General features: G+C 41.3%; 1 protein-coding gene and 2 pseudogenes across 3 annotated transcripts in view; 2 read left to right on the forward strand and 1 right to left on the reverse strand.

The window, feature by feature from the left end:
• Window positions 1-24,318, reverse strand: part of RMDN2 (regulator of microtubule dynamics 2) — a 1,203,289-nt gene that overhangs the window by 271,815 nt on the left and 907,156 nt on the right. The gene's annotated exons all lie outside the window — the stretch shown is intronic.
• LOC309550937 lies at window positions 1,503-4,415 on the forward strand (annotated as a pseudogene). The gene has a single exon. The product of its transcript is annotated as an uncharacterized misc_RNA (transcript).
• Window positions 10,360-12,018, forward strand: LOC309550939 (annotated as a pseudogene). Its single transcript has one exon. The product of its transcript is annotated as an uncharacterized misc_RNA (transcript).

Consider the following 24,318-nt stretch of genomic DNA (forward strand, 5'->3'; position numbering starts at 1 on the left):
GCCGCTATCGAAGCATCCTGGGCCTCCATAACACCTCAGCAGTGCCACAGGCTGATTGCCTCCATGCCACGCCGCATTGAAGCAGTCATTTCTGCAAAAGGATTCCCGACCAAGTATTGAGTGCATAACTGAACATAATTATTTGAAGGTTGACTTTTTTGTATTAAAAACACTTTTTTTTTTTTATTGGTCGGATGAAATATGCTAATGTTTTGAGATAGGAATTTTGGTTTTTCATGAGCTGTATGCCAAAATCATCAATATTAAAACAATAAAAGGCTTGCACTACTTCAGTTGTGTGTAATGAATCTAAAATATATGAAAGTCTAATGTTTATCAGTACATTACAGAAAATAATGAACTTTATCACAATATGCTAATTTTTTGAGAAGGACCTGTATATGTATATACAGTATATACTCAGGCACATACGACAGGCCAGTGACAAGTCCATTTAACACATCAAAAAGTAAGGTTGGAAATAGATATTCTAATTAGGCATTTCAAAAGGTGAATTGTTGACCAGAACAGAGACTGACCAAATCAGACTGACCTTTACATATCAAAGGGGCAGGTAATGACCCTGTGCTAAGTTAATTTTAATAAAAGGCCACCTCAGCCTTTGGGAGCCAACCTAATTAGTGGTCAAAGAATGCAAATTGGGACATTTCCTGAAAGGTTTAATGAAAGATCACCTCAGCCTTTGAGAGCACACCTAATTAGTGGTCAAAGAATGCAAATTGGAAAACTTCCTGAAAGATCACCTCAGCCTTTGAGAGTCAACCTATTTAGTAGAAAGAGAATGCAAACTAGGAAATTTCCTGATGCAAATTAGGACATTTCCTGAAGGGTCTTATGACTGTAGTTATCCATAGTCAGAGGGGGGGGCATTATTCACCCAGAAAGACAAAAGCAGATCAAAGGCCTAATAAAGCTGGCCAATCAAATTGCTTATACTGGTCCTCAATGAGGAAGACAAGGTATATATTACAAATGGGTTGTTTTGGCTAAGTTATGACAGGAGAAGCTGGGTTCTCTGAAGATGAAAGAAATGTCCTGTCATCCTTCTTGTATGTACCTCTGTTGACTTTGCTGAAGTCTCAATAAATGCATCTCTCTGGAAGAACTGGGTCGTTGCAAGAATAACTCGCATTATAGAAATAATTAATACTACTACCACTACGAATATATCACTACATTGGTGCCGTGACCAGCGACCAGAAGTGCATTTCGGACTTGGAAACAGAAGTCAGTGAGGACGCAAAAACTGTGCTGTAACTCCAAAGTTTGGTGGTGACTTAAGACGGTGAGGACCCAGGAAGAAAGTTTTGAACCCCAGGACCAGGATCTGGAGAAGATTATAAGAAGCCTAGGAACCCTAATAGTTGGTAAGTGTGCCTTGTTCATTATTTTCTGAATAGCTATTTATTTTATTTCTTGCACAATGGCTTTGGCTGTGTCTGGTTGTCTGGCTTAGTCTTAGCACTAAGGGAGAGAATGTAAATATGTGGCTGCTAAATTATATAAAAAGTCATGGGGGACCTTATGAGATTCCCCAAGAATATAGACAGTCCTGGGATTTGATGAAATGCTTTTTATCTGATAATGTCTTTAATAAGAAAACAAAAAATAAGAAACGTAAGGGTATCATTATTCAGGGATTATTGTCTTGTTGTACAGAATTATTGGAGGAGATTAAGGGGAAAGAGCAGCAAATTCTAGAACAGGCTCAGCGATATGAGGTTATGTAGAAAGAGTTGAATGAGAGGATATCGGATCTCAGGTTACATGCTTTTACTACTGGGGAGGCGCTGATTGAGAAGGCTAAATTATGTGATGGTTTAAGTCGGGAGAATGAAGAATTGTCAGTAAATATACAAGTTGTTGAGAAACAATTGGAGGAATGTAAACATGCTGCTAACCTTGCTTTTGATAAATTGGCAGAAAAATCGAATTACGCACACCAAAATTATACCTCTAAAATTAAGCTTGATACCAAAGATTATAAGCCAATATATCCCTGGAATGAATTAAATGCAGTCACAGGTATACCAGCAGCTCCTACCACTTCAACCACTGTATTAAACACTGACAATTCAAGTGAAGTTCAATTGATCCCAAAACAATTAAAGCCACAGGAGATGGAAGCCATTGTAAGAGAGATAGGACAAGTACCCCGCTATGATGTAAATAGATTCATGAAATGGTTTTGTGATTTGCAAAGAGTCAGAGACACATTTTGCAGAAAAGTGCAGGCAATGGATTGTGGGCACAGATTTTGCAGAATTGTGGCCAGCGTCAAAGTTAAGGATGTTTTAAAGGAATTGTTAAAGGCATTGTATGGCGTGACAACAAATGTGTCCTTGTCAGGAAAAATTAGACAGATGAAGAATGAATGCCCATATGAACTTGCAGATAGAATTAGCAGTGTGATGGAATATGTAATGACTGGAAATCCAGGTTTTGAACTCGGTGGTTTAATTCACAGGGCAATGTTATTAGAAGCATTAGATAATTATGTCAGGGAAGGTATTTTATCTGTTACACCTGATCCTAGTGATTATAATGATATTTTGTTGAGAGCGGATAATTTGTGGAGGAGAAAGTGCAGAGAGGACAGTATGGCGGTTGATGCAGCTAGAATTTTTAGAGTCGAGGGTCAGCAAGATAGAGTTGATTTTAAAGGACCATGGAGGGGAAGAACACATTACAGTTCAGGAAGTTATAGAAGGCCAGAAACCAGAGGAAAGCCTAGCAAACAGCCTTGGGTGCCATTTAATGAAATCAGAAGTGAGAGAGATTGTTTGCAGGAGGAGCTGAATAAGATACAGGAAGAAATGGAAAAAATAAAAGCGGGAGGGGTCAAAATAGCAGTAGTAGGAAAAGAAAATGCTGTGACACCCTCTACCAGTGATTGTTAGGGGTCCCGAGCCCCCCACGCCCCGTCCTGCCAAAACTTAACTGACTTAACATTAGACTCCTGGGGGCGGCCCACTGTTGATGTAACATTAGGGGGAACTCGTGTAAATGCGCTGTTAGATAGTGAAGCAGCTGTTAGTTTTAGTAAATCTGTTGTCCCTGGAAATGAGAAAATTAGAATAACAGGTGTCACTGGACATTCCATTGAAGCTCCTTTGGTGCATGGTGTTGAGATGCAAATAGGGGGAGAAAAGTGGAAGTGTGATGTTGTTTTTCAGAATCAGGACATAATTGGTGCTGATGTCTGTGTGCAGCAGGGTCTGGTGGTTGATCTTGCAAGCATGAAGTTGGGGAAGATGTCTAGAGATGACGGGTTGGGTCATGCGTGGCATCCTCCCATGGAATTAATAACAGCAGCAGTAAAACCTGTCGGTGTGTTACATGGAGATTGGGATCCCTGTTGGGATAGTCTGATGTGCGAATTTGAAGACATAATGGCTAAACATAAACAAGATTGTGGTAGGATGAATACAATGATTTTATTGGAAAGATTTGATCCGGCACCTCTCAAGCAATACCCAGTGCCAAAGGAGGCCATTAAACCTATAACAGAAGCTATAAAACAATTGGAGGCGCAAGGTACATTAAAAAGGGGTGCATCGATATGCAATTCGCCAGCCTGGCCAGTCATCAAACCTGATGGGTCATTCAGGCTGACGATAGATTACCGTGCCTTAAACAAATATGCTAAAAGTATGGCACCTGTGGTAACAGCTTACCCTGAAATGATTGCCAAATTAACGCCAGAAATGAAGTGGTTTACGGTCATTGATATCAGTAACAGCTATTGGAATTTACCCCTTGACCCATCATGCCAATACAAAACAGCTTTCAGCTGGGCAGGCCTTCAATATTATTGGACAGTTCAGCCTCAAGGCTATAAAGACAGTGCAACAATATTTCATTCACATATGAAAGAAGTGATTGATAAGTTTTCAAACCCTGAAAGAGTAATTTAATATGTTGATGACATTTTGATTGGGTCGGCCTCCATGGAGGTGCATGTGAACGATGTGAGGGAAATGTTGCTGCTTTTGAGAGAAGCAGGTTTGAAAATCAACCCAAAGAAAATACAATTGGGGAAACAGGAAGTCCAATTTCTGGGTGTTACTGTGGGACAGTCAGGGCGAAGTATAAATGAGCAAAGGGTTGAACTGATAAGTAAGATGCCATTGCCCACTGATGAAAAAATCTGAGACAATTCTTAGGCATGACAGGTTTCTGCAGGGAGTTTGTGCCTCATTATGCGTCATTAACAGAGTGTTTGTATAATCTGCTGAAACAAGACGAATGGAAATGGAAATCAGAGCACACACAAGCCATTGAAGCTTTAAAGGAAACTATAGGCAACGCCCCTGCACTAGCATCACCAGACCCAAATAAAGAATTCAGACTCTATCCACATGTAGGCCCCAGTACCTTATCTGTTGCCATCACGCAAGACTATTTTGGAAAACAAAGACCTGTAGCCTATGCATCACGTTTACTATCATCTGTAGAACAGAAGTATCCTTTGTGTACTCGTATGGTGCTGTGTTGTTATTGGGCAATAAACAAATTCAGGTACTTGACAGGTACCCAAAAGGTCATCATTGCTAGTCATCACACTTCTATAGTCATGTTAGCAAATGAGAAATGGAAAGAAGCAGATGTAAATTGTAAAAGGCCTGGTTGGTGGATTGATGATTGAAGGTGAACCTCATGAATGTCAAGTGCAAGGTAATAGTTTGTAGCACAGAGTTTTTACTGCCGTATCCAAACCTTTTGACCTTGAAAGTGAGTGCTGGTACGTTGATGGTTCTTCTTACTATAAAGATGGAAGTAGAATTGCAGGATTTGCTGGTGTTTGTGTAAAAGATGGCGAGGTACAGAGACAATTTTCATATTCATGTAGAGCTCGTTCTGCACAGTACGTGGAAATAGCAGCACTTCTGCAAGTACTCATAGAGATAAAAGATGACGAGGGAATCATTAACATTGCTTCAGACTCGGACCAGGTATGCAAGGGTGCAGTTGTCTAAGTTTTGTGGTGGAATGTGATGGGCTTTAAAGGAACAGATGGCAATGAGATAAGATATTCATCCTTATGGAAGATGATAGAGGAGGAAACGCAATTTTTTTCGAAAATTAATATTAGAAAGGTATAGGCCCACAGAAAACAAACAACCGAGCACTACTGGAACAATACTGTAGATAAATTAGCAAATGAGGCTGCAGTAACATCCCCCGAATGGCCTCATATAGAGCATGCTTTGTCATTTCCAGTTTCTGCCCTTACACGAGCTCAAGCAAAAGGAATTGAAGAAAGGACACGTGAGTTGGGTAAAATACAAGATCAGGATGAGGAATTAGCTCAATTAAACAAAAAGTGTGTGGTACTGGGCCTATACAATTTGAGGGTCAAGAAATGCAATTGAAGGATGGTCTTTTAGTAACTCCCAAAAACGGCTTATCTTTATGGGTTGCCCCAAAAGGTGTAAGGAAAGACATTCTTACATGGATCCATGGGTCTCCTGTTGGTGGATAAGGATGATCGAACTTTTGAAAAGTTTGGTTCGACCAGAACACCCGAATTTTCCAAAAGTTCGGTTCGGATTTCAGAACCCCATTGAAATCAATGGGACCCGAACTTCGGTAATCAAAAAACACCATTTTGAAGCCCTAAAACCCAATAAATGCCCCTAAAAAGTGCCTAGGGTTCTGGGTCATGCCCCATTAACTATTAATCACACAAAAAAAGTTCTTAATTGTCATTTTTGATAAAAAAGCCAATTATTGAAAAAAATAAAAAAAAAAAAAAAGAGAGATTTTTTGATTTTTACATGTACACCTTTTAGACCCCCCAGATACTAAATCCAAAGTAAAAATCAAAAAATCTCTTTTTTTTTTTAATTTTTCAATAATTGGCTTTTTTATCAAAAATGACAATTTTTAAGAACTTTTTTGTGTGATTTTGTGTCTGGGGGGTCTAAAAGGTGTACCTGTGAAGTTTCAGCTCTGTAGCATGTCCAGAACCATGAAAAAAAAAAGATAATTTTTCAGTAGAACAGGGATGTGGGTCGGGACCCTCCTTTAACTTTAACACCTATATGATCTTTTTTTCTGGTTCTGGACATGCTACAGAGCTGAAACTTCACAGGTACACCTTTTAGACCCCACAGACACAAAATAAGTTCTTAAAAATTGTCATTTTTGATAAAAAAGCCAATTATTGAAAAATTAAAAAAAGAGAGATTTTTTTGATTTTTACTTTGGATTTAGTATCTGGGGGGTCTAAAAGGTGTACATGTAAAGTTTCAGCTCTGTAGCATGTCCAGAACCAGAAAAAAAAGATCGTTTGTATTAGAAAACTTTCTGACGGGGGGTTTGCTTCGCTCCTGTAACACCTTGCCGGTTTAATAGAAAGCATTTTTTTGGGATCTTTGCAGTCAGGAAAAACATCTGAACTTGTGTATAGTGGTACTGTGCACAAGTTCTGATGTTTTGCCTGCCTCCAAAAACCCCCAAAAAATGCCAGCAAAAACACACCTGGGCATTTTTTTTTTTACGCTAGCGCTTTTTTGGCAATTTTTGGGGTTCTTTTGAGGCAGGCAAAACATCTGAACTTGTGTATAGTGGTATATATACACACATACATATATTTATATACACACCTAGACATATATAGGTGTGATAGTAGCAGAAATATATTACTGTAAATGATTTCATTAGCGCAAGCATATATTTCTGCTACTATCACACCTATATATGTCTAGGTGTGTATATAAATATATGGATATCCAGGAAAAACATCAGAACTTGTGTATAGTGGTACTGTGCACAAGTTCAGATGTTTTGCCTGCCTCCAAAACCCCCCAAAAAATGCCAGCAAAAACACACCTGGGCATTTTTTTTTTGACGCTAGCGTTTTTTTGGCATTTGTATTACATGTGTATAGGGGGTATATATAGACATATATGTCTGAATATATACCCCTAGACATATATAGGTGTGATAGTAGCAGAAATATATTACTGTAAATGATTTCATTAGCGCAAGCATTTATTTCTGCTACTATCACACCTATATATGTCTAGGGGTATATATTCAGACATATATGTCTATATATACCCCCTATACACATGTTCAGATGTCATGTCTGACATCAAACATGTCCTCAAAAAAGCACTGGCAGTGGCAGCCCCTGCAGCATATAAAATGCTTGGCTGGTGAGAAGCCATATTCCAGTTCCGAAGCTATTCAGAGAAATGATCATTTCTCTATAGCGGTCACCCTGCTATGGAAGGGTTTTGTCACCCTGCCATAGCAGTCACTGCCAGTTAACCCTACACTACACTACGGTCCCCTGACACTTAACACTTTCCCTACAGAAACTAAATTTTTGAAGCTAACTAAAGTGTAAAGGAGCACTCTAACTACACTAGATATCCCTTTCATGACACTAATAAATAGCTAAATGACACTTTTAAAGTAAAATTAACAGAACTGCTTCCACTCTCTTCCATGTCCAGTATAACAATGCTAGGAATATGGCGGGGGCGATCTTATATACTGGGGGGCGTATTCACTAATGATTGGTCTAGGGACCCCCTAGTCACTCCAATCACATTCCTAGCATTCTCCTGCCCCCTCAATTGGCTTTTGCTAATGGTTCTGGTCCAATCACGGGCTTGTAAAGCCCATTTCCTGAAGCTTTGCATTTTGGGCGGTTCTGGTTGCCGAATTCCGAACTTTTTGGGCAAAAAGTTCTAAATTCGGCCAAACCTCGAACACCCAATGTTCGGGCCGAACCGATGGTGGACCCGAACCATTTGATCATCCCTATTGGTGGACACCCCGAACTGCCTTTAGCTTTAGAGAGATTGGATCATGTAGCATGGTGGCCCAAAAATAAACAACACATGCAGGACCATATTTTGTCAAGTCTAATGTGTGCCAGGCATGATCCTGCAAATAGGAAGAGGAGAGGAGCACTGATGAGACAAGCTCCCATGGGACCATGGGAGCGAATACAAATTGATTACACAGGTGAATTGCCTAATACAGCACACCAGAACAAATTTTTGCTGGTTATCGTGGATTCCTTCAGTCACTGGGTTCAGGCTTTCTCCACCAAAAACTGTACTGCCACCACTACTGCAAGGATCTTGGTCAAAGAAATATTTAGTCAGTGGGGAATACCAAAAGTTCTAGACAGTGACAATGGGCCAGGTTTTGTAGGTAATGTGATGCAAGAGACATGTAAGCTTCTTGGTGTCATACAAAAATTTCACATCTTCTATCACCCTGAATCTGCAGGACAGGTTGAACGAATGAACAGGACAGTAAAAAAATGCTCTTAAGAAGGTTGTAAATGAGCAAGGTACAGATTGGGATGAGAAATTACCTTTTGTTCTGGCAACCATTCGTTCCAGAGTTTGCAGGTCCATAGGCTTTGCCCCTTATGAAGCTCTGCTCGGCAGAACAATGAGAACGTGGGGACATCTAATAAATCCGGTCCCAGCAGCATTGGAAACTGTTTCATTATCTGAATCATGGGTAGAGACCTTAAAGGATCATGTGATTACAGTGCATAAGGCTGTGTGTTTCACTGATAAATGTACCAATAAAAGCTCACAGCAGTGGTTTAATGCAATGGGAGACACTAGAGAATACCAAATTGGGGATAGAGTGATGTTACAGGATTTTTCTGTGTTTCACCCATTTCCTAGGGCAAAGTGGAAGGGCCCCTATGCAGTCATACACAAAATTGGACCTTCAGTTCACTTATTAGACTTGGGAGAGAACAGGTCAAGATGGAGTCATGCATGTCAAATAAAAGTTTTTTTTAAAGGAAAAAGGATTTGATGGATGAGAGCATGGTCTAATTTTTTTCCCTAAGATTGTCTATCAGGTCCCAGGCGTAATGGAAATTCCAGACGACCAAACCAAAATGAAGACTGCCCCCCTGGACAAGCCTTCCCTATTAACATATGTGTTGATAACAGCATCAATCACTCTACTAATTTGCATCATAAACATCAGAGTGGAAAAATGTCAAGTTAAGGGATTCAAATGCTTACCAAATCTGACCTAAATAAAAGAAGTTTGTTGGATCATATTACAGAACTTACAGTTTTAGAGAATTCAGAAGGCATCCAGATAGATGGGGATACTGTAAAGGGCATGGTTGGGGTGTGGATAGTCGTTAAATGTGAGATCATTATGCCAAAGTCTGATTACCTTATGGAATATGCTGTTTGGACTTACCCAGAAGGAAATGATCGTCACAGGAGTACAAATATAATCTTATTGGAGACAAAGAATGGACCACAAATGCAAATGACTTTAGAAAGGAATTTCACAATATTTAACCACTTTACCACCGGAGGATTTTGCTGTCTTCCGTCCAGGCCACTTTTTGCGATTCGGCGCTGTGCGACTTTAACTGACAATTGCGCGGTCGTGCGACGCCGTTCCCAAATGAAATTTACGTCTTTTTTTCCCACAAACAGAGCTTTCTTTTGGTGGTATTTGATCACCTGTGCGATTTTTACTTTTTGCGCTATAAACAAAAAAAGAGCGTTTATTTTGAAAAAATAACAATATTTTTAAAATTTTTTTATATGAAATTCCCCCCAAAAAATATGTAAAAATAAATTTTTTTTAAAATTTTTGGCCAATTTGTTTTCTGCTACCTATGTTTGGAAAAAAAAATCGCAATAAGCGTATTTTGATTGGTTTGCGCAAAAGTTATTGCGTTTACAAACTAAGGGAAAGATTTCTGTCATTTTTGGTGTTTTTTTTTTTAACGCGTAATGGCGGTGATCTGCGATTTTTTTTGTGGGACTGCGACATTGCGGCGGACAGATCGGACCCTTGACTGACATTTTTGACACTTTTGGGGGTACCAGTGACATTACTACAGTAATCAGTGCTATATATATGCACTGTTACTGTAAAAATGACACTGGCAGTGAAGGGGTTAATTTTATTGGAGAGGGAGGGGTTAATGTATACCTGGTGCTTACTGACGTGTAGGGGGGGAGGTGACTGTGTGACACAAGGACAGATCGGATGTCCAGCTATGCTGAACACTCCGATCTGTCAGTCCCTGTCACTATGGAGATCCGCACGCTGTGTTTACACACAGCGGGCGGATCTCCAGACTCGATCCCCGACGATCGGGTAAGAGCAGCGGCGATCGCCGCTGCTCCTCCCCTGGCCCGACTCCCGCTGTGAATGAAAACAGCGGGAGCGCGCCTCCGGCGGCGCGCGAGCGCCGCCTACAGGGGGAGGAGTCCAGCGACGTAGGTCTACGTCGCTGGACGGGAACGAGCCACTGTGCCGCAGTAGCAGCACAGTGGCCGGTGGGCAAGTGGTTAAGGAGGTTATTATATCCTGTAGCCCTCATGATATAAAAGATGGAGTCTATACAAAAATCCTAAATATATTGGTCACTAATTCAAGAAACAGTCCTACAATTTTACAGTGGCCAGAACATGGACTTTTTATTGAGCGGACTCAAACTTTTGTATATAGCGATGTTTCATATGTATCATTACCATTATTGTTGAATTTTACATTATTTAACATTCCAGAGAGTTGCCCAGAATCAATGAGATTATGGTTTAAACAGTCTTTCAAATTCACCTAAACCTATTTTGGGATGCTACACAAGGGCTCAATTTTAAGAAAGTTTCAAAGAGGGATCTGGGTACTGATATAATATCAGGACTCAGTTTGGGTAGTTCAATTTGGAATAGGATTGATATAGAAAGTCTAAATATAAAAGAACAACATTTTGTGGGTGGATTACAGCAGATACTGCTTAAAGGGGGAAGAGTGGATTTAAACACTCTAGCTGAAATGAAAATAGATATTCAGAACATTCACACCATTGCTGCAGATTTGCATAACATTCAAATGTCGGTGAGTGCACTGAATAAAACACTTCAAACCAATAATGTATCCAAGTCTATGGTATGTGGTATTATAGGAAATCTACTGAGTGAACACCTGAGCCTAGGGCTTCAAGAAATCAAACAAGGAGAATGGCCAAGAATAATGAACTCAACTTTATTATTCAGTCTTATCAAAGACAGTGGAGTTACTTGTAAGAACTTTGCCCTTGCTAAAGTAAGGAGTCTGGATACTCTTTGCAATAAAGATCGTATCGGAAAGCAGGAAATACCGCTGACCGTAGACATCCCTACATGGGCAACAACACCATTACCTGTATATAAGATGATCGTTCTTGGTGAGGTGGAGGTGAGGAATGGTACTAATATACTGAAACAACTTCTACCACAGAGCAGACTTGTTGTCAAGGACAATCGAGTGTGGAAAACCATGGACCCCAACTGCTGTACCAGACGTGGCCAGGCCTGGCTTTGTTCCTGTTCTTTCGAGCGGCTGGAGTACATAGATGGCTGTGCTGCTACACACTCTGGGAACTGCCTGGTTCAATTGCAAAAATATGAACCGGCCTGGAAAAGGATAATTCATGGAGAAGACTAAAAGGTCTGTGCATTGGGAGTACCCTTGTTCACGTGGCAGAGACAAGTTCAGTGCCAGGCACCTATCACAGGCTGGTGTGTGAACCTCACAGATGGACTAATGATGATTGGAGAGGAAGACATTCGAGCCAATATCCAGATGAATCAAGTATCTATGGACATTGAGCAAACCGATCTTGGCAATTGGGACTCTATGATTTCTCCCTTATTCAAGAAAATACCACCACTTACAGTTGAATTGGATACATTATTAAACAGGGATAGTAGGAAAATTATAGAGCTACAAGAACTGGTTAAGGAAAACCTCATCAGTTCTAGTAAAATTGCTAAAGAATTTCAGGAGCCTTGGTGGAGCATACCCAATAACACTTTTTCTCATCCACTATTGAGAACTCTATCAATGATTTTTGTGATTATTCAATTTATATTAATATGTTTTTTGTTTGGTTTATATTGTTTTGGTAGAAGACAACTACGAACAGTCCAGAAAAATAAGGAAGACCTAGAGTTAGCATCAAGCTTAAGAGCCAGGGTTGTCTGAGCAGTTTTACTGGTTATGAATCGATTCAAATTCGACCCGTTCCAAGTGGGGATATATGTAGTAGATTTTATATATATATGGATGTGTATATATATATATATGTGTGTGTGTTTTATATATTTTATATATATATATATATGTATATATATATATATATATATATATATATATATACATATACTCAGGCACATAAGACAGGCCAGTGACAAGTCCATTTAACACATCAAAAAGTAAGGTTGGAAATAGATATTCATCTAATTAGGCATTTCAAAAGGTGACTTATTGACCAGAACAGAGACTGATCAAACCAGACTGACCTTTACATATCAAAGGGGCAGGTAATGACCCTGTGCTAAGTTAATTTTAATAAAAGGCCACCTCAGCCTTTGGGAGCCAACCTAAATAGTGGTCAAAGAATGCAAATTGGGACATTTCCTGAAAAGTTTAATGAAAGATCACCTCAGCCTTTGAGAGCACACCTAATTAGTGGTCAAAGAATGGAAATTGGGAAACTTCCTGAAAGATCACCTCAGCCTTTGAGAGTCAACCTATTTAGTAGTCAGAGAATGCAAATTAGGACATTTCCTGATGCAAATTAGGACATTTCCTGAAGGGTCTTATGACTGTAGTTGTCCACAGTCAGAGGGGGGCATTATTCACCCAGAAAGACAAAAGCAGATCAAAGGCCTAATAAAGCTGGCCAATCAAATTGCTTATACTGGTCCTCAATGAGGAAGACAAGGTATATATTACAAATGGGTTGTTTTGGCTAAGTTATGACAGGAGAAGCTGGGTTCTCTGAAGATGAAAGAAATGTCCTGTCATCCTTCTTGTATGTACCTCTGTTGACTTTGCTGAAGTCTCAATAAATGCATCTCTCTGGAAGAACTGGGTCGTTGCTAGAATAACTCGCATTATAGAAATAATTAATTAATACTACTACCACTACGAATATATCACTACAGGGTGGTATTTTATTTAGGTCACTCACTTGCTCCTTCTGTCCTCAGGGCTGCTGCCAGAAATTGCGGGGCCCTGTACAGCCTACCTGACAAGGATATATAAGAATATATCAAAGAGATATTTTGCTAAATATACACTAAAACCAGTATTAGCTGACACAAAACACTACCTAACTTACTAAATTTCTACTAAATCTAAAATTTACAAAAAACTGTATTGAGGTAATAAATAAAGCTCTATGTGTGAATGAGGTCTGGGGCCTCATTCACATGGGCCATGTGGCCTGTACAGTATTAATCAGTGGATTGTTTATGTGTCTGGAGCCACCTGGTGTTGTGTGCAGGCAACCTATGTTACACTATGTGGCTGTATGAACACATCTGCAGGTCCTAATTTTAAAGGTGTATGGGTTCAGGTGTACAACCCTAACACAAAATGTGGGCAATTGGGGCCACTCACCAACACCTTCCAAATTAAAACCTGCATCTGTGTTCATATAGCTGCTGCGTCTCCATTGAGTAGCAGGTAGCTCAAGCTGCATAAGCAAATCAGTCATTCACATGGCCAGAGAACCTGTGTAAATGGGCCCCTTTTATTTATTTATTTATTTATTTTTCAACATTTATTTTTTTACTATAAAAACAATTTTTAAACAACCTGTTGAGCAGATGAATGTTCAGGAAGGGCAGAGGCTCTTTGTTCATTCACAAACTGAAGAATAGTAAACACAGTTTACTACTCTTCAGTTATGAATGAGCATGGTGAGTAAAAGGTAGCTATCACTCACTCATTGTGGAAAAAAGAAAGGAAGGGTTGGTAAATATGACATATTTACCAATCCCCACCCCTATCCTGAAACAATCCCCCTGTGTGTGGGGAGAGAACAAGCTACTGCTGGGGGGTGTACAGGGAGATCAGAATACTGGAGGGGGGGGGGGGGGGGGTTGTATCCTGGACAGGGAGAATGATCATAGCGGATCCATAGGGGGATTGGTTTTGGGGATGACCCAGATTAACGATTAATAAATATCCATAGAATTATTTGTAAATGAAAAAAAAAATAATAAATATTTTATATATATATATATATATAGTAAAATGATTAAGGGTTATTATAGGTAACGGAATGGGACTGACCTGGAGTTAAGGATGCAATTGAACTAGTGCTGAGACTCAATTAGGAATCCTGTAATGATAGATCTAAACTATAGGTATTAGGAAATAGGGCATTATTAACCAGAAAGTGATTTAGCAGTGATGCATAGATTTGTAGAAGGGAACTGAGTCTGTTATGGGTGATGATAGTGTAGAAGGAATTACATTGCATAGGGGAATGAGTGATTTGTGGCAATGAGTTGTGGGAGAACCACACTAGGAGAGAGGAGTGGGGAGCCCCAGCCACATAAACACTGAGCAGGGCTGGATAAGATAAGAGACATCTATGGCTATTATAACGGTGTCAGAGAGGCAGAGCTGGGGAGGGGGAGCAGAAAAGGACATACAAGCTGGGAAGTTGGACCGATCACATGGGAGAGGGAGTGACTGCACAATCAACTGTTAACTGAGAAGGGAGAAAGATAGGAGCATAATTGGAAGGATTGGGGGGTTGATATATGACAGGGACAGTAAGCAGGGCAAGAATCCAGAGGGGGCAGGCTGGTCTGAGAAACAAACTTACCCAGGTAGATAGAAGGTAATGCAGGAAGCAGAGCTAAGATCGGAGCACTGAGACGTGCAGGGAGAGAATGACGGGAGGCTGTGAATCGTTACGACTAAGCGGACGTTTATCCATGAAACGCGTCCAACTACTATGCGTTCATCTCTTGTCTCTGACTGTATTAGGGATACACTTTGAATTGATTTTATCTTTTGGATACGAACAGATTTTATATTTTTCACCTTCAAGTTGGAGTGCGGCTATTTCTCTCTATACATTACAGATGCCTGGACTGCGGATCCTTGCTGCACCTTATTTTGATGGTTGGGATTACCTTATCACTGGAGCAGTTCTTTTGCCCTTTCTGCTGATCTGTGACTGTGAATCGGCTGCAGAGGGAGAGAGTCGCTTGTCAGCTGCAGGGCCTGGTACAGGAGGACCAGTGGTGCTCCCTTATCAGTGGCCGAGTCGGTCCTTACCTTTTTCTCTCTTCTGCTCTTCCCTTTTCTCCTGGTACCGCCGGTGGGAGAATGCAGGGGAGGAGTTATGTCGTGTCATGACGTCATTGCTATCCATTGGCCGATTGCAGGAGCAGGAGGAGGAGACTCGCAGCAAAGCACGCACGGGTGAAACCACGATGTGAGTGCGGGGCCAGGGTTTTTAATCCTGTACTAGCGCCGGCGCCGCGGCAATGTGGATGCACCCACCGGCGGCCAAGGTTACATTTACAAAATATAATACTTATATTATTTACTAGGCAGAAAGGTGGCTGCGAGGCCCCTTTAAACGTGAGGCCTTAGGCAGCTGCCTAAATCGCCAAATTAGAGAGCCGCCTCTGATGCCAGGCACAGCTGGTAGACAGGCCCTACAAAAGTTTGACATGGGTGATGATGCAGGTTACATGAAAAGCTGTCACTCACTGCTATCTCATTAGGTCTAACACCAAACTGACCCTGCAGATTGTTATTTAGGGTCCCTTCATACCTGGCTGGTCATAGAGCCTTTGCTGAACACTCTATGAGGTGTGAATGTGTTTTGTTGGAGGCAGCTGAGCAAAAAATATCTCTTTTAGTAGAGAGAGAACAAACAAAGCCAGCCATGTGAGTTTGCAATAGGGGCTATTTAGGGATGGGGGGGCACGTGGAGCATAAGAAATTTCCCCCAGGAGCTTCAAAGAGACTCCCATGGAGAAATACTGGAATGAAACACAAGTGCCCACTTGATGGAAGTCCATGAAAGAGTCCATATAAAGCAAACCAAGCTGACAGCAGCTGTGTGTGAGCAAGAAGGCAACTTGTGGCATGAACACTGGAATGAAAAGCAAGTGCCCACTAAGTGCAGCTTTATAAACTTTAATATAAATAAAAACAGGGGAATGTTACTCAACATTAACAGGCACATCAGATGGTAGTAAGACATGGTAGTCCTCTGAATGATGCAAGACTGAGGGTGCGAACGTCCATGGAAACAACTCAGACCGAACCAGGCTTGAGGTCCACGGTCTGGTTTACTGGTGGTGTCCGGCACTTCCGGAATTCATGGAATGCACAGTGCAGCTGGTATGATGTCACTTTCTGGATGGCGCTCCGTATTCAGCAACATGTTTGGGGAGCATGCGCTCCTTCTTCAGGCTGTAATAGCGCCATTTTGGAAGAGGGCTTATGAAGGTGCAACAGGGGCGGTAGCATCCTCCAAAGGGCGGGGTTACCAAATTAATTTGCTTGCTCTGCCAAAAAAGCCTATACTAAAACTTAGCTAAACTCTATTCTTTATATGCATTTGCATTAAAAATAAGCATTAACATTGAAAATAAAAGCTGTTACCAATTAAATGCATCTACAAAAGTATACATACCTGAAAATGTATAAGAAATTACCTAACTTGCGAGCATTCTAACCTAATACCAATATTGCACATTAGCTAATCAAGTGTTGATCCAATATAGATTTTATAAAATCCTATACATATATTTTTTAAAAACTGTATATATAAAAAATTGGATATAAATATATACAAATATAGAACAAACACATATTTGTATAATCTCATAAAAGAAAAAATAAGAAAGAATAAAATAAAGATTGAGCTTCTTATATCTGAATCTCAGGAATCTGGGCGTGAGAGGTCTAGATTAGAGATGGCCTTGCGGTTCGCCCGGCGGTCGGTTCGCGGCGAATTTTGCTTGTTCGCTACCCGCCAAATTTGCGAACACATGGCGTCGTTCGCAGCGCCATATTAGTTTACATTGGGGAGAACTTTGACCCATAATACAGCCGTCAGGTGGAACGGGACAGCCAATTGAAACATTCCAGCACATGGACAGTCCCCCTACCCTATAAATAGACCTGACCTGGCGGCCATTTCACATTCCGCTTTTTGCCAGTGTAGGGAGAGGTCTGCTGAGCTCATCAGGGAGAGTTTGCTAGACACATATAGCACTGTGAAGATCCACAAAAGTCCTTTTCAGGGCTGGTATTTCGGTATAGGCCTTCTACAGTCTCTTTTCAGGTTAGGGACAGGTATCCAGTCGGTTCTTTAGGGGCAGTTAGAGATCGGCTGCAGTCACACAAATCGCTATGTTAATGTAAACAAAAGTAATTTTCAGAGCTGGTATATCGGTATAGTTCCCGTCTCTCTTCAGTATAGGGACAGGTTATTCAGTCTGTGCTGTAGGGGCAGTTAGAGATCGTAATCTGCAGTAACACAAATTGCTCTGTTAATGTCCACAAAAGTCATTTAAAGTGCTCCAATGTCATTATAGGGTCTATTACAGTCTCTTTAGTATAGGGAGAGGTATCCAGTGGTTGCTGTAGGGGCAGTTAGAGATCGTCAGCAGTGACACAAATCGCTATGTTAATGTCCACAAAAGTCATTTAAAGGGCTCCAATGTCGTTATAGGGTTTATTACAGTCTCTTTAGTATAGGGAGAGGTATCCAGTGGTTGCTTTAGGGGCAGTTAAGAGATTGTTAGCAATGACACAAATCGCTCTGGTAATGTCCACAAAAGTAATTTAAAGGGCTGCAAATTTTTTGATATTGCTGTGCAGTGCACTAAAAGGGGGGGGGGGGAATCCACGGTATAATATAATTTGTAGAAAGCATATTATAGTGGATTAGTAGTATTATTGTGCACTGTGCAGCATTGTGACAGGTGTGGTAGTGAGACTGAGCGTTTCTGCAGCAACACTACACACAGTGACAAAAGCACTTATAATGTATTATAACTGGTGTGATAGACCAATTGCCCCCCCAATACCACATATGGAAGTGGGGTGTTATCTGAGTAAACTTTTACAAGTGTATTTGTGTCATGCAACAATATTGCCTCGTTTGCTGAGTGAAGTCTGGTACACACAACGCCAAACTCACTGGCCAACTTTTTGAACTGGTGTGATACACCAATGCACCCCAATGCCACATATTGAAGTGGATGTTATTTAACAGTATATTTTTCTAAGAGCGTATTTTAGTCCTGCAAAAATTTGGCCTCTTGCTGTGTAAACAGTGCTACACACAGTGACAACAGTTACTGGCCATTTATTTGTAGAACTGGTGTAATTTAACAGTATACTTTTCTAAGATTGTGTTTTAGTCCTGCAAAAATGTGGCCTCTTTTCCTGTGTTAACGGTGCTACACACAGTGACAACAGTTACTGGCCAATTATTTGTAGAACTGGCGGACTGACGGACCAGCAGATAGGGAGGAGAGGAAGGCAGAACTTGCATTGCATCAACCATGTACAGTCACATCTGGCGCTCCCTGGATGCCGGCACATGGCTCCGCAGTGTGGGCTTTTTTTTAATGTGTCCGTTGCTGACACCAGTGTTGCCATCTGCAGCCTTTGCAGTCAACGCATAAGTCGCGGTAAGCCCAACACTCCCCTAGGGACAACCGCTTTAAGAAGGCACCTGAAATACGCCATCACCAAGCCCAGTGGGAGCAACACCGTCAGAGCCCACAAAGCCACACTCCATGCTCTCACCGTCCAGCCTCTTCTCCTTCTCCTGTCTCCTCACAGTTGTCCAACACTCCACCTTCCATGCCGTCGTCATGTTGTTCTGGAAAAAGGCAGGCTTCTGTGGCTCAAATGTTGGAGCGTAAAAAAAGGTGTCCGACTACATCGGTTTAATGGCTGATGTGGACGCTCTGAGGAGTGATGAACCCCTGGACTACTGGGTGGGCAGGCTTGACGTCTGGCCAGAGCTTGCACAATTTGCAATGGAACTGTTGGCCTGCCCCCCGTCCAGTGTCCTGTCTGAAAGGACGTTCAGCGCAGCAGGCGGGATCGTGACCGATAAGCGCACTCGCCAAGCTCATGACAGTGTAGACTACCTCACATTTATAAAAATGAATGAGGCATGGATCTCTGAGGAATTCAACACATGTGACCACCAGTAGACCATGTTTCATTCAATTCCTCATCACAGGCCACAAATATCTGCCAGACCGCCATCAACTCACAACAATTCCTGGTCCTTGTCTTCGCTAAATACAGCGGCATAAAAGGCATTTCATGTCCATTGAATGGCTAATTTTTGGGACCTATAAAGGCCGACACTTACTGTTCTGTGCACTGTGAATGCCTACTGTACCTCTAGCCATCATATACTACGTTCTTTGCTGTCAGTTCAACCCATGTGAGCTCATTTTTGGAGCCTATACAGGTCTCCACTTACTTCTGTATACTGTGTGAATGCCTAATGTACCTTTAGCCATCATATACTAAGTTCTTTGCGGTCAGTTCAACCCATGTGAGCTAATATTTGCAGCCTATACAGGCAGCCAATTACTTCTGTATACTGTGAACGCCTACTGTACCTCTAGCCATCAAAAACGAAATTCATTGCTGTCAGTTCAAACCATGTGAGCTAATTTTTGGAGCCTATACAGGCCGACACTTACTTATGTATCCTGTGAACACCTACTGTACCTGTAGCCATCAAAAACGAAGTTCTTTGCTGTCAGTTTAACCCATGTGAGCTAATTTTTGGAGCCTATACAGTTCGCCACTTACTTGTGTATACTGTGAACGCCTACTGTACCTCTAGCCATCATATACTACATTCTTTGCTGTCAGTTCAACCCATGTGAGCTAATTTTTGCAGCCTATAAAGGCTGACACTTACTGTTCTGTGTACTGTGAATGCCTACTGTACCTCTAGCCATCATATACTACGTTCTTTGCTGTCAGTTCAACCCATGTGAGCTAATTTTTGCAGCCTATACAGGCCGACACTTACTTCTGTATACTGTGTGAATGCCTAATGTACCTTTAGCCATCATATACTAAGTTCTTTGCTGTCAGTTCAACCCATGTGAGCTAATTTTTGGAGCCTATACAGGCCGCCACTTACTTCTGTATACTGTGAACGCCTACTGTACCTCTAGCCATCAAAAACGAAATTCATTGCTGTCAGTTCAAACCATGTGAGCTAATTTTTGGAGCCTATACAGGCCGACACTTACTTATGTATCCTGTGAACACCTACTGTACCTGTAGCCATCAAAAACGAAGTTCTTTGCTGTCAGTTCAACCCATGTGAGCTAATTTTTGCAGCCTATAAAGGCTGACACTTACTGTTCTGTGTACTGTGAATGCCTACTGTACCTCTAGCCATCATATACTACGTTCTTTGCTGTCAGTTCAACCCATGTGAGCTAATTTTTGCAGCCTATAAAGGCCGACACTTACTTCTATATACTGTGTGAATGCCTAATGTACCTTTAGCCATCATATACTAAGTTCTTTGCTGTCAGTTCAACCCATGTGAGCTAATTTTTGGAGCCTATACAGGCCGCCACTTACTTCTGTATACTGTGAACGCCTACTGTACCTCTAGCCATCAAAAACGAAATTCATTGCTGTCAGTTCAAACCATATGAGCTAATTTTTGGAGCCTATACAGGCCGACACTTACTTATGTATCCTGTGAACACCTACTGTACCTGTAGCCATCAAAAACGAAGTTCTTTGCTGTAAGTTCAACCCATGTAAGCTAATTTTTGGAGCCTATACAGGTCACCACTTACTTGTGTATACTGTGAACGCCTACTGTACCTCTAGTCATCATACACTACATTCTTTGCTGTCAGTTCAATCCATGTGAGCTAATTTTTGCAGCCTATACAGGCCGACACTTACTGTTCTGAGTACTTTGAATGCCTACTGTACCTCTAGCCATCATATACTACGTTCTTTGCTGTCAGTTCAACCCATGTGAGCTAATTTTTGCAGCCTATACAGGCCGACACTTACTTCTGTATACTGTGTGAATGCCTAATGTACCTTTAGCCATCATAAACTAAGTTCTTTGCTGTCAGTTCAACCCATGTGAGCTAATTTTTGCAGCCTATACAGGCCGCCACTTACTTCTGTATACTGTGAACGCCTACTGTACCTCTAGCCATCAAAAACGAAGTTCTTTGCTGTCAGTTTAACCCATGTGAGCTAATTTTTGGAGCCTATACAGTTCGCCACTTACTTGTGTATACTGTGAACGCCTACTGTACCTCTAGCCATCATATACTACATTCTTTGCTGTCAGTTCAACCCATGTGAGCTAATTTTTGCAGCCTATAAAGGCTGACACTTACTGTTCTGTGTACTGTGAATGCCTACTGTACCTCTAGCCATCATATACTACGTTCTTTGCTGTCAGTTCAACCCATGTGAGCTAATTTTTGCAGCCTATAAAGGCCGACACTTACTTCTGTATACTGTGTGAATGCCTAATGTACCTTTAGCCATCATATACTAAGTTCTTTGCTGTCAGTTCAACCCATGTGAGCTAATTTTTGGAGCCTATACAGGCCGCCACTTACTTCTGTATACTGTGAACGCCTACTGTACCTCTAGCCATCAAAAACGAAATTCATTGCTGTCAGTTCAAACCATGTGAGCTAATTTTTGGAGCCTATACAGGCCGACACTTACTTATGTATCCTGTGAACACCTACTGTACCTGTAGCCATCAAAAACGAAGTTCTTTGCTGTCAGTTCAACCCATGTAAGCTAATTTTTGGAGCCTATACAGGTCACCACTTACTTGTGTATACTGTGAACGCCTACTGTACCTCTAGTCATCATACACTACATTCTTTGCTGTCAGTTCAACCCATGTGAGCTAATTTTTGCAGCCTATACAGGCCGACACTTACTGTTCTGAGTACTTTGAATGCCTACTGTACCTCTAGCCATCATATACTACGTTCTTTGCTGTCAGTTCAACCCATGTGAGCTAATTTTTGCAGCCTATAAAGGCCGACACTTACTTCTGTATACTGTGTGAATGCCTAATGTACCTTTAGCCATCATATACTAAGTTCTTTGCTGTCAGTTCAACCCATGTGAGCTAATTTTTGGAGCCTATACAGGCCGCCACTTACTTCTGTATACTGTGAACGCCTACTGTACCTCTAGCCATCAAAAACGAAATTCATTGCTGTCAGTTCAAACCATATGAGCTAATTTTTGGAGCCTATACAGGCCGACACTTACTTATGTATCCTGTGAACACCTACTGTACCTGTAGCCATCAAAAACGAAGTTCTTTGCTGTAAGTTCAACCCATGTAAGCTAATTTTTGGAGCCTATACAGGTCACCACTTACTTGTGTATACTGTGAACGCCTACTGTACCTCTAGTCATCATACACTACATTCTTTGCTGTCAGTTCAATCCATGTGAGCTAATTTTTGCAGCCTATACAGGCCGACACTTACTGTTCTGAGTACTTTGAATGCCTACTGTACCTCTAGCCATCATATACTATGTTCTTTGCTGTCAGTTCAACCCATGTGAGCTAATTTTTGCAGCCTATACAGGCCGACACTTACTTCTGTATACTGTGTGAATGCCTAATGTACCTTTAGCCATCATAAACTAAGTTCTTTGCTGTCAGTTCAACCCATGTGAGCTAATTTTTGCAGCCTATACAGGCCGCCACTTACTTCTGTATACTGTGAACGCCTACTGTACCTCTAGCCATCAAAAACGAAGTTCTTTGCTGTCAGTTTAACCCATGTGAGCTAATTTTTGGAGCCTATACAGTTCGCCACTTACTTGTGTATACTGTGAACGCCTACTGTACCTCTAGCCATCATATACTACATTCTTTGCTGTCAGTTCAACCCATGTGAGCTAATTTTTGCAGCCTATAAAGGCTGACACTTACTGTTCTGTGTACTGTGAATGCCTACTGTACCTCTAGCCATCATATACTACGTTCTTTGCTGTCAGTTCAACCCATGTGAGCTAATTTTTGCAGCCTATACAGGCCGACACTTACTTCTGTATACTGTGTGAATGCCTAATGTACCTTTAGCCATCATATACTAAGTTCTTTGCTGTCAGTTCAACCCATGTGAGCTAATTTTTGGAGCCTATACAGGCCGCCACTTACTTCTGTATACTGTGAACGCCTACTGTACCTCTAGCCATCAAAAACTAAATTCTTTGCTGTCAGTTCAAACCATGTGAGCTAATTTTTGGAGCCTATACAGGCCGACACTTACTTATGTATCCTGTGAACACCTACTGTACCTGTAGCCATCAAAAACTAAGTTCTTTGCTGTCAGTTCAACCCATGTAAGCTAATTTTTGGAGCCTATACAGGTCACCACTTACTTGTGTATACTGTGAACGCCTACTGTACCTCTAGTCATCATACACTACATTCTTTGCTGTCAGTTCAACCCATGTGAGCTAATTTATGCAGCCTATACAGGCCGACACTTACTGTTCTGAGTACTTTGAATGCCTACTGTACCTCTAGCCATCATATACTACGTTCTTTGCTGTCAGTTCAACCCATGTGAGCTAATTTTTGCAGCCTATAAAGGCCGACACTTACTTCTGTATACTGTGTGAATGCCTAATGTACCTTTAGCCATCATATACTAAGTTCTTTGCTGTCAGTTCAACCCATGTGAGCTAAATTTTGGAGCCTATACAGGCCGCCACTTACTTCTGTATACTGTGAACGCCTACTGTACCTCTAGCCATCAAAAACGAAATTCATTGCTGTCAGTTCAAACCATGTGAGCTAATTTTTGGAGCCTATACAGGCCGACACTTACTTATGTATCCTGTGAACACCTACTGTACCTGTAGCCATCAAAAACAAAGTTCTTTGCTGTAAGTTCAACCCATGTAAGCTAATTTTTGGAGCCTATACAGGTCACCACTTACTTGTGTATACTGTGAACGCCTACTGTACCTCTAGTCATCATACACTACATTCTTTGCTGTCAGTTCAACCCATGTGAGCTAATTTTTGCAGCCTATACAGGCCGACACTTACTGTTCTGAGTACTTTGAATGCCTACTGTACCTCTAGCCATCATATACTACGTTCTTTGCTGTCAGTTCAACCCATGTGAGCTAATTTTTGCAGCCTATACAGGCCGACACTTACTTCTGTATACTGTGTGAATGCCTAATGTACCTTTAGCCATCATATACTAAGTTCTTTGCTGTCAGTTCAACCCATGTGAGCTAATTTTTGCAGCCTATACAGGCCGCCACTTACTTCTGTATACTGTGAACGCCTACTGTACCTCTAGCCATCAAAAACGAAGTTCTTTGCTGTCAGTTTAACCCATGTGAGCTAATTTTTGGAGCCTATACAGTTCGCCACTTACTTGTGTATACTGTGAACGCCTACTGTACCTCTAGCCA

Source organism: Pelophylax lessonae (assembly GCF_965119305.1).
Source record: "Pelophylax lessonae genome assembly, chromosome: 3".
NCBI lineage: Eukaryota > Metazoa > Chordata > Amphibia > Anura > Ranidae > Pelophylax > Pelophylax lessonae.